Source organism: Gavia stellata, chromosome 12 (genome assembly GCF_030936135.1).
Source record: "Gavia stellata isolate bGavSte3 chromosome 12, bGavSte3.hap2, whole genome shotgun sequence".
Classification (NCBI taxonomy): Eukaryota; Metazoa; Chordata; class Aves; order Gaviiformes; family Gaviidae; genus Gavia; species Gavia stellata.
In genome coordinates this window covers 13,470,856-13,485,006 of record NC_082605.1, presented here as the reverse complement: position 1 = coordinate 13,485,006, position 14,151 = coordinate 13,470,856, and positions in this window count along the sequence as shown.

The window sequence follows — 14,151 nt, the reverse complement described above, 5'->3', positions numbered from 1 at the left end:
AAGAGGTTGGATAAAAGGTAGAATTTACATTAAATACCTCTGGAGAAGTAAATGGAGAACTAAAAGTACATATAATAAAACAAGACACTTAGTGGATCTTTTAAATCTATGGCCAGATTTTGCCCCTTGTTCAGACAAAGTAGCACTGATGCCTTGAGAAATCTCCTTGGTCTCAGGGGGACAGGGCAGGGAGTAAGCAGCCGATCCCAAAGACATTCTTCCACACCCTGGGGAATCCTGCTGATTTGGTAGGTATGACAGCGTACGTTGCCTAAAGTTAAACAGGTTCCTACTCCCTGTCAGAAAAAAAGGATAATGCAAATAGCATCTGGTCCTGAGTAGTTAATATTGTAACCTGGCTAATTCCATAGCTTGCCAACCTTTCTGTTCCCAAACAAAATGCTAATCACTTCCCAGATATCCTTTTGCAATTATCTCCTGATCTCCTGGGAAATCTCCCTAGAGACCAAGAAACTAAAAACTGGTCTCTCTCTTCTCATCGTGAAATGCTGGCCTCTGTCAAAATAGATTTCAAGAAATCATTCATTTAACTTTCTTGCTGCCACAATTAAAAAAAAAGGGAAAAAAAGCAGCAGCTGTTTTCTTTTAAAAGCATCAGTGGTGATGGGAGCAGACCAAATTACAGGCTCTGAGGATTACCCTCTGCCTGCAATGCTTGCATCTACTGGAAATGCTGTTGATATGATAGAAACTCCCATCAACCATTTTATTCAGTTGTGGCAACTAGGGACCGTGTTTGCCTTTTGTACCAGGCATTTATTTTTCATTAGTTTATATACTGTTACCAGCTGGGAGCTTGTTCTCTGCTGATGTCTGATTTAGAGGCTCTCATGAGGAAGGGATGTGATTTACAGACACACACTGGAAAGCCAATTGCCCTTGATCTTAGCACAGTGTTGGGAACAGCAGTTACTTCCGACAGCAAGAGCAGCAAACCTGTCAAGCCTCCCACTAGAAGTGCGAGACTCCTGCGGTCGGTGTTTGCTTCGTGCTCTGCTGTTTCTTGCGCATTCACAGCAGAAAGCCGCAGCCTCTCTCCCTGCTGTCCAAAGCACCAGCCGCAACTGGTCAGCTCTATTTGCCATCCCTGTAACAGCTACACAAAGAGAAGGGGATGCTGTAATGTTGCTGCACGGCTGAGGTGCGAGCCAGAGCCAGCTAATGACCTTTCTACTCAAGGGAACCCAGTAAAGCCCTGGGGCAAGCTACCGCTACGGTCCTGCCCGTCATATGTCAGTGCACAGCAGATGACTCAGTACAGTTTCTCCTGCATTGCAGGGAAACACAATTCAGAGGGAGGAGATGGAGAGAAGTAGTTTTTCTATTGTGTCACGGAGATCTCCTGTGAGCAAGGCTTTGCACAGAGCAGGGACTTGTATACTCGGTGCTCTTTTTTAGAGTCTGGTTATGATGGCTGGGAAAGAGGAGTCTGAGCATTTCAAGCACAAATAGGTCTTGCAAGAAAACCATATGTTTCAAGTTTCCCTCTGGAGGTGGGAATTTCTCCCTCTCATTCCTTAAGATGTTGCCTCCTCCGAGAAAGAACTGTATCTGCAACATCATGAGGGCTCTGAAGGGAAGGGTAAAAACTCCTGAGGCAGGGCCCATAGGGTTTTACCTGGCTCACAAATACCTGCCTAAGAGCAGGTACATTGCCAGACTTTTCATAGGACCCAAATTACCTTCTCTTGCAGGTTTCTTAGGATTAGTGGCCACTGAATATTAATTATTTAGTAAAAATACCTTTTGTCTCATTCTTATCTTGTGATACAAATCCCAACAGTTAACACCAAATGCTGTTGCGGGGAAAAAGAAATACAAATAATCCTATAGTTATATACCCACATCCTTCAGGGCAGGATGGACTCTCAAGGGCCCATGCCTATAATTCTTTGAACAGACAAAAAAACCTGACTGCAGCCTTCGCCTTGCTGCATCACCTCACAGTGCGGCACAGCAATATCTAAGTCCCTGGGGGATTATGAGCACTGCCTTACTGCCTGAGTTTGGGATCAAAACCAAGTCATGGCCGGTCTTCCCCAAAGAAAACAGGCCCTTCTCATCATGGCCAGATCCATGCCAGGACTGGGACATCCTCTCTGGGGATGTGGTGCTTCCCTGGTGGAAATGGCTGGGCTCAAACTGGTGAGTGGAGATGCCACATGCATGCCAGCATGTTTTGACTGGGTAGTCTGGTGGCAGTAGCGCTGGAGAGCATCCATGTAAACAACAGCCAGGCAGCCCGTCTCCGGAGCTGCTGTTAGCTTCTAGGAAAGCAGAGCATGCACACAAATGTCTTTGTTTCTAGTATTGCAGCAATGCAAACAAGGTACCCCTGGTACTGAGGCCAAGTAACAGGCAGTGGAGGAGCTGCCAGCTTTTGTTACACTGATGAACATCTTCTAAAAATAGTAAAAGCCGCATAAGCACACTACTGAGCTCCCGTTCCCTGCACTCATCATGTAACATGGGGATGCCTTCCAGCTGTGCACCAGGAGAAGTGACTAACATCTGTCCAAAGTTTGTTTCAAAACCCCTTCACAAAACACTCACTCACTGTACACAGTCTTTACTCTGTGAGCTTGTGAGAAGAGTTGTTTTCATGCACACGGATGCAGAGACACCTATTTTGCAGGCATGCTGTCAGGAGCACAGTTTGCATTTGGAGTGGAAGATGGGAGAAGCTTGTGACAGCCCTCCTCTCCTGAGGGGGGTTCCTGCCTTCGTCCCCAGGAAAGCCTTTTCCCAGACAGAAATCCTTTGGGTGAGGCAGGCAAAGGCTAAGGAAGGGAAGAGGTTTATTTGGCAGAGTGGCTAACTCTCAAATACATCAATACGAAAAACATCAAGACCCAATGAGTTGAGTTTTATTACCTACTCCCCTGAAGCTCTTCTAGAACAGGAGAAACTAGCCTGCGTCTTGGTTTCCTACCATCTACAACTGGGGGCAACACAGCGGGGAGGCTTCATTACTGGGTAACACCAAACCTCAGTAAATTGTTGTGGCCTTGCTGGGGTATTTTGGGAGGCCAGTGCTTGCAGTCCTTGATCTGTTAAGCCTCTGTCTGCATTCAGGTCCTATTGGACCTCCCCAGCAGTGGCAGGTAAGATGTGCACAAGACCATGTGCTGACCTTGCTACCATGGTTCCAGCATGTCAGAATTAGAAATTCTCTCCTTGGAGCCTGTGCACAGTTTGCTTTCAAAAGAGTCCCAAAATGGGGAAACAGGGTCTTGGAGATGCCATCAGGAGATCTCTTCATATTTCAGGGCAATTTGAGCACTGTGCTTTTTAAACCATTTGGCTGAATCTGGTGATAACTAAGAGGGAGGGGGTGTTTTCCCACACAGGCACGGCGCCTTTGCTGATGTATTTGCAAGCCCAGAATTGTTAGTTTGAAGCCTGTAATGAAAAGGCCAGATCTTTGGCTGCTGTAAGCATTTGCTCAGAGACTGTGTTCATTTTTATCCCAGCCAAGGGACCATGTCCAGGAAGTGTATACATGCATTTGATAGAAATTTGTTAACAGCATGCTTTTATACCTTCACAAAAGGTATAAAACGGATTATTCTAAGTTGAGCTTTATTTGCTTGGAAGCGTGTGACTCAATAGCACAGCCAAGCATGGTATTTTAGGAGTAGAGCAGGTAGCAAAGACTGCTCAGTAATTTCTGTGAAAAGTCCTGTTTCCTGGACTTCGATCTATTTATGTTGACTTGTTCGTGACCAGAACTCCAGGAACAAATGATCTGGTCTTGTAATCTTCTACATCCAACCAGCCAGCAGCCAAGATAGGGCACGAGAGAGAAACCCTAGTTTAAGTGCCTTGTCTGGGAAGTCCCGTTTCTTAGCGTAGCAGCAATAAGCACAAGATTATGATCTGGGGTGTTTCATTCTCCAACTCCCTAGGTCTCAGCAAAGGCAAATTTGTCCCTGAGAGTGGAGTGAGGGGATGTACTGTGGCAACAAGTGCTCAAGGCCAAAAGAAGCAGCTCCTCAGCCTGGCAGGGCATTGCGTGCTGGAGAGTGCTCTCTTCCCTGCAGCATTCACTTTGCTGCTATTACGCACACATCCATCTGAAGTGGCTCCAAATACAAAGGGGAGGAAAAAAAGACCCAGCTTGTAAATAACAACATAAATTGCCATCAGTGGTCAGAGCAGTGCTATAAAAGTCTCCTCAACCACAGAATGAGCATGCTGAGAAAGTTCCCTTTCTCCTTAAAAGCTGGTCTTATAGGCAGAGACAGTAGTCCCGTATATTCTTGTCCCTCTCGCATCAGGGAAGCTTGGGCAGGTCTGTCCCTTCTCCCCTCATATCCTGACAGCATAACCAGACCATCCAGAAATACTGACATTGCTGAGACTTCCTACAACGAAGCAGCCTGGCCCTGGAGGATGAGGAGAATGAAAGAAAATAACAAATGGAGCAATGTTTCCAAAGAAACCCGTGTGACTTAGGTACTGCCCTCACTGACCACATTTAAATGAGTCTTTAGGTTCCTAAATACCTTTAGTACTGCTGAAGCATTCCCTCATGACTGAAATAAAGTCTCTTGTTTACCGAAGGGGTACAATTAAAATCATCATCATCATCTAAATTCCATTTATGAGGCTGTACCCTGCACGTACTGCCATAAAGTCAAACCCAGGTTTGTTACTGCAATTTTAAGCATAAAGAACTAATTGCATGTGCCTAGACATGACGGGGCTGGTCAAATCCAATCTAAACAGCTTCTATTTCATGGAAACCCTGGCTGAAAAAGCATATAAATATTCTTTGTCCAGCAATCGTCCATGACTCTCTGTGTTTTCACTATTCTAGGAAGCCTGAGATACTATTTTTATTTAGACTAAAAATAATAAAGGCTTTTCTCCAATCCTCTGGGTGCCCTAATTGAATTGTGTCTGCATTAGTAAACTCCAGCACTGCTAAAATCAGTCAGTCACCTACCCAGCACGTCTAGGAGGCATATCTAGGAGGCATGGTATCTGCCTCCTCCAGAAACTCTACCCAGAGGTGTCTTTTGCAAGAAGTTTAGTCCTGGAAAGTTACCAAAGCAGCTTAGTATGGAGTGGAGAAAGCACATTCCAAGTCTCTGAGCCACTGCAGAGAAAGCCCAGCTGGCTGGCTCCTCTCTTTTATAAAGAAATCTTTCAAACAAGGACTTTGGTACAGTGTTTGCACAGCCCATCATAGACAGAGGGGACAGGGCACTGGATTTGCAGCTGGAGTTCTTATTACTATCACAACTAATTCAGGAGAAACAGCCCAAGTAGCCCTGCAGACTGCAGCCGAAACATAGATCAAAAGATTGCAGGTAATGCCTTAGCCTCTTCTTCCAGATGTTAATCATGGAGTGATGATTCATGAGTTTCCGCATCATGTGCTCCCAGAAACTTAAGCCTGTGAGTCCCAGTCTTATTTTCCAAATGCTTTTAATTGCAGCCCAGTGAGAATATGCCTGTCACCCTACCACGGGCAACCCTGGAGGAGGTACCGGTATGACCTACAAGGTGACCTCCCATTTAAGCGCAAATAGTCTGGCTGTCTGAGTTACTGATGCTCTGCACTGCTCAGGGCATGACCAGACTTCCTCTCAGAGCACTTGGCTTGTAATGTTAGCACTGCTGAAAATGTTAAAGAACAGTCTGACTGCTACCAAATCTATATATTGATGGCAGCTAACTCCTGTACTTTTTAAGCAGTTGCTGTATTTCCAGCTGGTTGCAATGAGTCAGGCTCTACCCTTTTCAGTGTAGCTAAAATAATCCACAGAAACACCCATGAGCCTGACCTTCTCTGAAGTTTGCTGTCGGGGTGGGGGGAAGAAGCTAATTCTTTTCTACAGATGTTCTTAGCAATACCATGATTTCAGCAAAGCCAGAAAGAACTCAAATGCCTCTCTCACCTGAGGAAGAAAGCACAGTCATATGCCTTCCCCAAACCTTCTTTCCAACTAACAGTGCAGCCAGTGTCATTGAAAAAAAAAATTTAGAAAAAAAATGAAGCAAATAGTAGGGTTGGAGTTTTTTTGGCTGTTATTTCTGTGGTTAAAGCTACAGCTAAAAGCAGCAGTAGCAAGTTACAGCAGAAACTGAATATGCTACTGTGCAGAGGTTCAAGTCAGTGAACTGCGCAGTCTTAAAAAGAAATTGGGTTTCAAACTTCAGAAATTAATTTAAACAAAACATGATTATCTCTTTCAATGGGGGCATGTTCAGAAAACACCAGCCGGATACAGTACAAGACAGCTCAGGCGTATGCTGCAATGTTTAAAACCTGAAGCAATGAGAACTGCACTGAAGCTTGCTCTGTTTTACTTCTGTTTGGCATCCTGGAGCTAACAGAGTGGAGGAGCTTGAACAAAGTGCTTCAGTCAGCCTCTCTGTGGCTTATGCCCTGAAATGCCCCTGCCCAACAATTCAGTACTGCAGTCCTCCAGTCCTTCAGAGGGTTCTCCCAAAGGTGAGATGGGGGAGTAAAGCCACCCCCAACCACCTGGTTTTATCAAAGCAAGACTAGGAACAGCTAATAATTAATGAGGAAATAAAAAAGTGCTGCTCAAATTTCAGGGGTGGCAGAGAAGCACATGCTCTGAAGGAAATATAAATCAGTACAGTACTGCAACATGGCACTCATCCAAGCTTGCATGGTACGTGGAGGCTGAGCCCCCCCGTTCAGAGCTCTCCTTTGCACCACGAAGCTGGTGAGATCCAGTGGCTGCTGCTGTGCATCAGTCCTGTGCTGAAGGGGGATCAAAGCCCTCTGGGCTGAAAGCACCGAGCTCATGTTGCTTTTTAATGATGTCCACAGAGCATGTGGAAAAGCTTCATGCTGCCCAGCAAAGCAGCTGTAACTGTGCACTAAGATAATCAATGAGAGGGAACCATGATCATACATTATCTAGAAATATGGCTGGCCCAGAATATAAACTCTGGCTCCATGCAAGGAAAAGATTAGGAATTGGGGGAAAAAAATGTAGTAAAGCTATGTTATTCTGACAGTTAATTCTCATCCACACTGCAGTGGAGTATATATGGCTTTACTGTCCTCTCCCATTCTGCTCTCTTAGCTATATTTCCTCTGGTAGTTGGTTTGTAGCCAACCAAACTATTCCTGCAGAGCCCAACAGAGATTCATCGTGGTAAACCAGCCAAGCATGCAGTCAAGGCTAATGCTGACTTTCCAGGACCTCCTCTCAAGATTTCCAAAGCTTGACAAAGTGGGCATGACTCCATGGATCTCGTGAGCCACTGTTTGACTACACAGGAATTTATAGTTAATGTGGTCACTACAGCTTTAGCTGAAGAAGGGATATACTTTACTAGTTAACATTTTCCAATGAAAACTTAATTGGACTGTGCAGATGCCAAGAAAAGAAAAACATTCTCAGATGAAGTCTCTCTAATATATTCTGCAATCAGATAGGACAAGTGCACAGCAGAGAGAAACCTAATCCTAAATCCCACCCTTTGTGACCAAGGCTAGGAATGGCAATGAACGACGCAAAGCAAAATCTCTTTTCGAACGCAGTGTCTCAAACACCTGTCCTACGTTCAAAGAAGTCTGATCTGCATGTTGACGTTTGTGAATGTGACAGTGAAACTTAAAAAATTACTATGAGAAGACTATAAAGGAGAAAGTATCAATCAACAGCAACGTGAAACCACTTCATGTGTTTCCTTAATGTGTTAAGGTTGGACTTGATGATCTATGGTTGGACTTGATGATCTTAAAGGTCTTTTCCAACCTAAATGATTCTATGATTCTATTATATGAAATAATGGCTGAATAAAGGAAGAATATGTAACAGCTGAATGAAATTTTAGACTGTACAGAAACACTTGGCAGTGCTAAAAGTATCAGCTTTTCCTGCACAGAAAAGTAGTGCTATTTCTATATGGACTTAGCCAACAAAACTGTCCATCCACTCCAGCTTTTGAAACAATTAATCTAATTGAAACCAGAGCGGGAAATCCTGCTGGGGAACCAAATGCTTTAAAAACAGTACTTTGGTGAAAGATCCAATGGCGGTGAAAGCAAATGCACCTGACTTTCTGGGCTGCGCTCAGAGAAAGCCCCCTTTAGTTGCAGTGACAGATGTGAACACCTCTGTTCTCCTGTACCAAGCCTTTCTCGCCAACTTTAAATCATGCAAGGTGTGTGTGGGGGAAAGTCTTTCCTTACCTAGCTTCAGAGATCTGTTTTTCTCCTTGTCCAAAAAGCCCTTCCACCTGCCTGCCCTCAAGAATATTGGCTGCGAAATCAATCATCAATCTGAAGAAACCTGAAGAAACCCACTTAGCACAAGCTAACTAAAATCAGCTCATTTGCCAATTTCAGGGAGGGCAAAAAGGTACATCTGACCACATGAGATGCTCTCGTATCACTATCCCCCAGTTCAGGAACAAAGGACAGATTTGCAAGGATTCAGCCCTGCCACACAGAGGGGAAGGGGAAACAAAACCCCACATGGATTTGGTGAAGAGAAGAAGAGAGGGGACAGCAGCGAGCTACTCGGCTTGGATGGTGGGAGAGAGGACAGGAGCAGGGAAAGCAAATTATCCAGGAGACAGACTGTAACAGGAGGCAACGAAACAGGCTGTGATATTACCATTTGTTTCATACTGGCTCTCAGGACAGCCCAGCCTGACACCAGAAAGCACATCCAAGACATGACAAGTATCAAGTCCAACGCATGTGGGTGGTAGAATTTCTTTTACAAAAAGGAGAAAAACCTCCACCATAACCCAGTAAGTAGTAAGAACAACATTCAATAACATATCTCCTTAGTCTTGGTCATAGAACAGCTGAAACATTTTTCCTGAAATTTAAAGCAAATTAATCAGCATGAAGCAGATGCTCTCTGGTTGGGAAGTTTCAACCTAAATAGTTGCAATTTGGCAAAACTATAAGCAGCTGAAATGAATGCTTGTTGCTGGAAGTGCTAGTCTATTTTAACAATAGGTGGTGTACCTGCATCACTTACCATATGCAGAAAATCTAGTATTGCAACGACAAAGATGGAAATGAAGGCTGATACTGTTAATCACTAACACCTAAAGCATTGTAAGAAACTCAGGGAAAGCGGCTTTTTCCTTGGAGTTGAGAGGTGGTAATTTCACCCACTCTTGCAGAGAAAACACAGGTTGCTGAATTTAAATTTTCATAGATCAGAAAAAAGCCCTCCAGGTGGTTTCTAATCCATGCAGTTAACTGAGCCTATGAATTTTGAGACCCCTCAGATAGACAGCATCTCATTTTCCAAGCCTTTTTGAAAAGCCTAATAAAGATTAAATGAGCAGCATTTTATTACCCATTCCACCACAGAGTGGAAACATCAGGGGACACCACTGGTTTGGTAGACAGGTACTGTGGCTTCTCTGCGTTAGAAACTTGAGAATGAAGGCATGGGTATAGTTTGTACAAAGATGTAGGCAGAGCTGTGTAGGGAACTGAGGTTAGAGAAGGAGATGATGGAAAGAAGTGGTGTGCAGGAGGAGCACACAGTGGGTGCACCAGCTACAAGTTGGATTGACAGTTGTGTAAAAAGGGATTAGTATAGTGACAGCATCCTGGGCTTTGAATTTAAATTCTTCAACCATATTCTAGGTGAATATTATAGCTATTACTTAAGCAAGACAGGTTAACTGTCCAAGTAACTTCAATCACAAAGAACACTGAAGACTCACTGGGATAGATGTTTGCAGGGTGATACCCTTTGGGATCAGACTTGTATTCAAGCACATCAAAAAGATGTGCAAAAGAGAGTTCCCCCCGAGGCATCTCGTCAAAGTAACAGCAGTCTCCCAAAGCCACGCTCACTGTATGGTAACTGTTCCCAGTTTACCATATTGCATGAGTCCTATGTAAAACCAAAAGCGAAGCAGCTGTGAATGCAGAGCTCTGCTCACATATTCAGCAGAACTTCCCAAAGACAGCACAGGCGGCAGGAAAGCCCACTGGCCCAGGGGTGTCAGCAGTTTCCCCCCACACTTCTGCTTTGGAAAGGGGGTACTCAATGCTTCATGGCAAGCTCCAAAAGGGGTTTTAGTGATGCCACTATAAAAATACTTGATTCAGAAGAGGCCAAGTTGCCAGACAAGTTAATGCCATGGGGAACACGATGCATTTATGGCTCTTTATGGCAAAAAGCCAAGCATACAATGAATCTTGAAAGCTTTGTAGGAGCCCCATAAACGCTTCTGTGTGCTGATGAGGTGAGAACATGGAGCTCTGTGCCCTACCAGTAGCCACAATTTCCTTTCCATTTAACTCACTCTTTAACCAATTACACATTCACTACCACTTTAAACCCTCTGTTGCACATTTGGGTCTTGTAACATGGACTTCTAAACCATACTATCCTCTTCCAAATATGAAAGCACAACAACTGAACATAGACAAAGTAGAAAATAAAGAAAGCCATTACTAGAAAGGCATGAGACACACTTTTCTTCTGGAGGCATGTTCTCACTAAAACTTGCATCAAGTTGAAGTGACTTGCCTGTGGTGGAAAAATAAGTCTGTAGCAGAGCAAAAGAGAGGATCAAGGTGACTTGATTCCTAGCAGTTTACTCCAAAAAGTTAATGTGTTCCCTCCTAATCCCCATGAAGAGAACCTTCTCTGTGGGACATCCAGGTTTATTATCAAACCAGTCTCCCTCTCCGACCTCCCTGGAAGGATAGTGTTGCAGCAGAGCCATGTGCTCATTGCTGAAGGACAGTTTCTGAGGATGAAGAGATATCACTGTTTTGAGAGTGTTGGTGTTGGCAGGTGATTCCTGCCTGTCCTGCACCCTGTTAGGGCAGCAGCGGTCACATGTTGCAGGAAGACAAATGGTTTCAAACACATGCTCCAAAAAGCACCCCATGTTGTGACAGAGGACCCCTCCAAAATGAAATCCACTGGGAAACCCCTGTGCTGCAAGTTTACACGCTGCCATCAGAAACAGCCTGCTCTTGGCTTGTACTAAACACCCATCCCATTTGAGTATCATGGACCTGGAGGGTTTTTCTGGCTGTTTTACTGACCTGCAAAATTGCCTGGAAAGGGTGAGGCGAATCCTCCTGCAGCACAGTGCGTGGATGGGAAGGGATGCAGGACTGCTTGGAGCAGCCAGGCAAGCTGCAGTCATTGTCTCCAGGATGTTTTCAGAAGACAGCAGGTTTTGCTGTGAAGGAAAAGGAGAGAAAGAGGGTCGCAGAGAAGTCAGGCGTCTGGCTGAACCTACACAGGTACCTCTACAGGCATGTGAGGGTAACACTGATCTCCGTGTCTATGAGGTGAATGGAAAACGTTCAGCCTTCTACTAAATTCTTTTTATCTGCAGATTTATTTTATTTATTGAGTGTCTCTCACAGTTCAGGAGTATACAAAAGAGTTAATTCAATTTACTTTGAAGTGCCACACTATGGTACGAAGTATTTCATACACAGGAAGGATTAAAAGGTTTCACTGAATTGAAAAGATGAGTTACATTTGATTACATTCAAAGGGTCCAGAAAACAGAACAATGGGAGGAAAATAATTTTCCATAGGTGAAAGGAGATAGAAGTTAATTATCTCTCACAGTTAACTTACAGCCTCTTACACTTTCCGGGTGTTAATGTTAAATCAGCTAGACTCCTGCCAACTTGTCTCCTGCAAGATACCTTTAACTACTAATCCAATGTTTTTTGTTCCATGCAAGTTCTTTTACTCACACACCTCAGCATGTGAGTTCACTTTAAGTTCACTTTCAGAGTAAAGGGTGAACCTGTCACTTTGCTTCAACTTGCCCCAGGAAATATTATTTTTTCAGTGCAGCAAAACACAAGCATGTGTGCATAGCCTGGGTTTTTATCATTTTAGAATGTTTGCCCTTGTGCGCACGTACAATTCAATCCAAACAAGCTCTCACAGTGGTTTTGTTCTCTATTGTAGCACACAGGCCAGCCTGCTTGGATATGCATTTGGACATTATCAGAGGGCAGACTTTGGCCTGTTCAGGACACTGGTTGAGAGGGTCCCTTGGGAGATGGTCCTGAAGGGCAAAGGGGTCCAGGAAGGCTGGACATTCTTCAAGAAGGAAATCTTAAAGGCGCAGGAGCAGGCAGTTCCCATGTGCCGTTAAGAAGAGGCGGCAGGGAAGACAACTGGGCTGGCTGAACGGGGAGCTTTTGCTGGGACTCAGGAAAAACAGGAGAGTTTATCACCTTTGGAAGAAGGGGCAGGCAATTGAAGAAGAGTACAAGGATCTCATTAGGTCATGCAGAGAGGGAATTAGAAAGGCAAAAGCCCAGCTAGAGCTCAATCTGGCCACAGTTGTAAGGGATAACAAAAAGTGTTTTTACAAATATATTAACAACAAAAAGAGAGCCAAGGAGACTCTCCATCCTTTATTGGATGCTGGGGGGAACATTGTCACCAAGGATGAGGAAAAGGCTGAGGTACTTAATGCCTTCTTTGCCTCAGTCTTTAATAGACAGACCAGGCATCCTCAGGGTATTCAGCTCCCTGAGCTGGAAGACAAGGATGGAGAGCAAAATAAACTCCCCGTGATCCAGGAGGAAGCAGTTAACGACCTGCTATGCCACCTGGACACTCACAAGTCTATGGGGCCTGATGGGATCCACCCAAGGGTGCTGAGGGAGCTGGCGGAGGAGCTTGCCAAGCCACTCTCCATCATTTATCAACAGTCCTGGTTAACAGGGGAGGTCCCGGATGACTGGAGGCTTGCCAACGTGACGCCCATTTGCAAGAAGGGCTGGAAGGAGGATTCAGGGAACGACAGGCCTGTCAGCCTGACCTCGGTGCCGGGGAAGATTATGGAGAGGTTCATCTTGAGGGCACTTACCGGACATGTGCAGGACAACCAAGGGATCAGGCCCAGCCAGCACAGGTTCATGAGAGGCAGGTCCTGCTTGAACAACCTGATCTCCTTCTATGACCAGCTGACCTGCTTAGTGCATGAGGGAAAGGCTGTCGATGTTGTCTACCTGGACTTTAGTAAAGCCTTCGACACTGTCTCCCACAGTATTCCTCTGGAGAAGCTGGCGACTCGTGGCTTAGACAGGTGCACTCTTCGCTGGGTAAAAAACTGGCTGGACGGCCGAGCCCAGAGAGTCGTGGTGAATGGAGTCAAATCCAGTTGGCGGCCGGTCACAAGCGGTGTCCCCCAGGGCTCAGTTTTGGGGCTGGTCTTGTTTAATATATTTATCGATGATCTGGATGAGGGATTGAGTGCTCCCTCAGCAAGTTTGCAGATGACACCAAGTTGGCGGGAGTGTTGATCTGCTCGAGGGTAGGAAGGCTCTGCAGAGGGATCTGGACAGGCTGGATCCATGGGCCGAAGCCAATTGTATGAGGTTCAACAAGGCCAAGTGCCGGGTCCTGCACTTGGGTCACAACAACCCCAGGCAACGCTACAGGCTTGGGGACGAGTGGCTGGAAAGCTCCCCCGCAGAAAAGGACCTGGGGGTGCTGGTCGACAGCCGGCTGAATATGAGCCAGCAGTGTGCCCAGGTGGCCAAGAAGGCCAATGGCATCCCGGCCTGTATCAGAAATGGTGTGGCAGCAGGAGCAGGGAGGTGATCGTGCCCCTGTACTCGGCACTGGTGAGGCCACACCTCGAATCCTGTGTTCAGTTTTGGGCCCCTCACTACAAGAAGGACATTGAGGTGCTGGGGCGTGTCCAGAGAAGGGTGACAAAGCGGGTGAGGGGTCTGGAGCACAAGTCTGATGAGGAGCGGCTGAGGGAGCTGGGGTTGTTCAGTCCGGAGAAGGGGAGGCGGAGGGGAGGCCTTGTTGTTCTCTACACTTACCTTAAAGGGAGTTGCAGAGAGGTGGGTGTTGGTCTCTTCTCCCAAGTGACTAGCGACAGGACTAGAGGAAATGGCCTCAAGTTGTGCCAGGGGAGGTTTAGGCTGGATATTAGGAAAAATTTCTTTACTGAGAGAGTGGTCAAACATTGGAAGAGGCTGCCCAGGGAGGTGGTGGAGTCACCATCACTGGAGGTGTTCGAGGAACGTGTGGACGAGGCATTGCGGGACATGGTTTAGTGGGCATGGGGGTGTTGGGTTGATGGTTGGACTTGATGATCTTACAGGTCTTTCCAACCTTAATGATTCTGTGATTAGAAATGAAA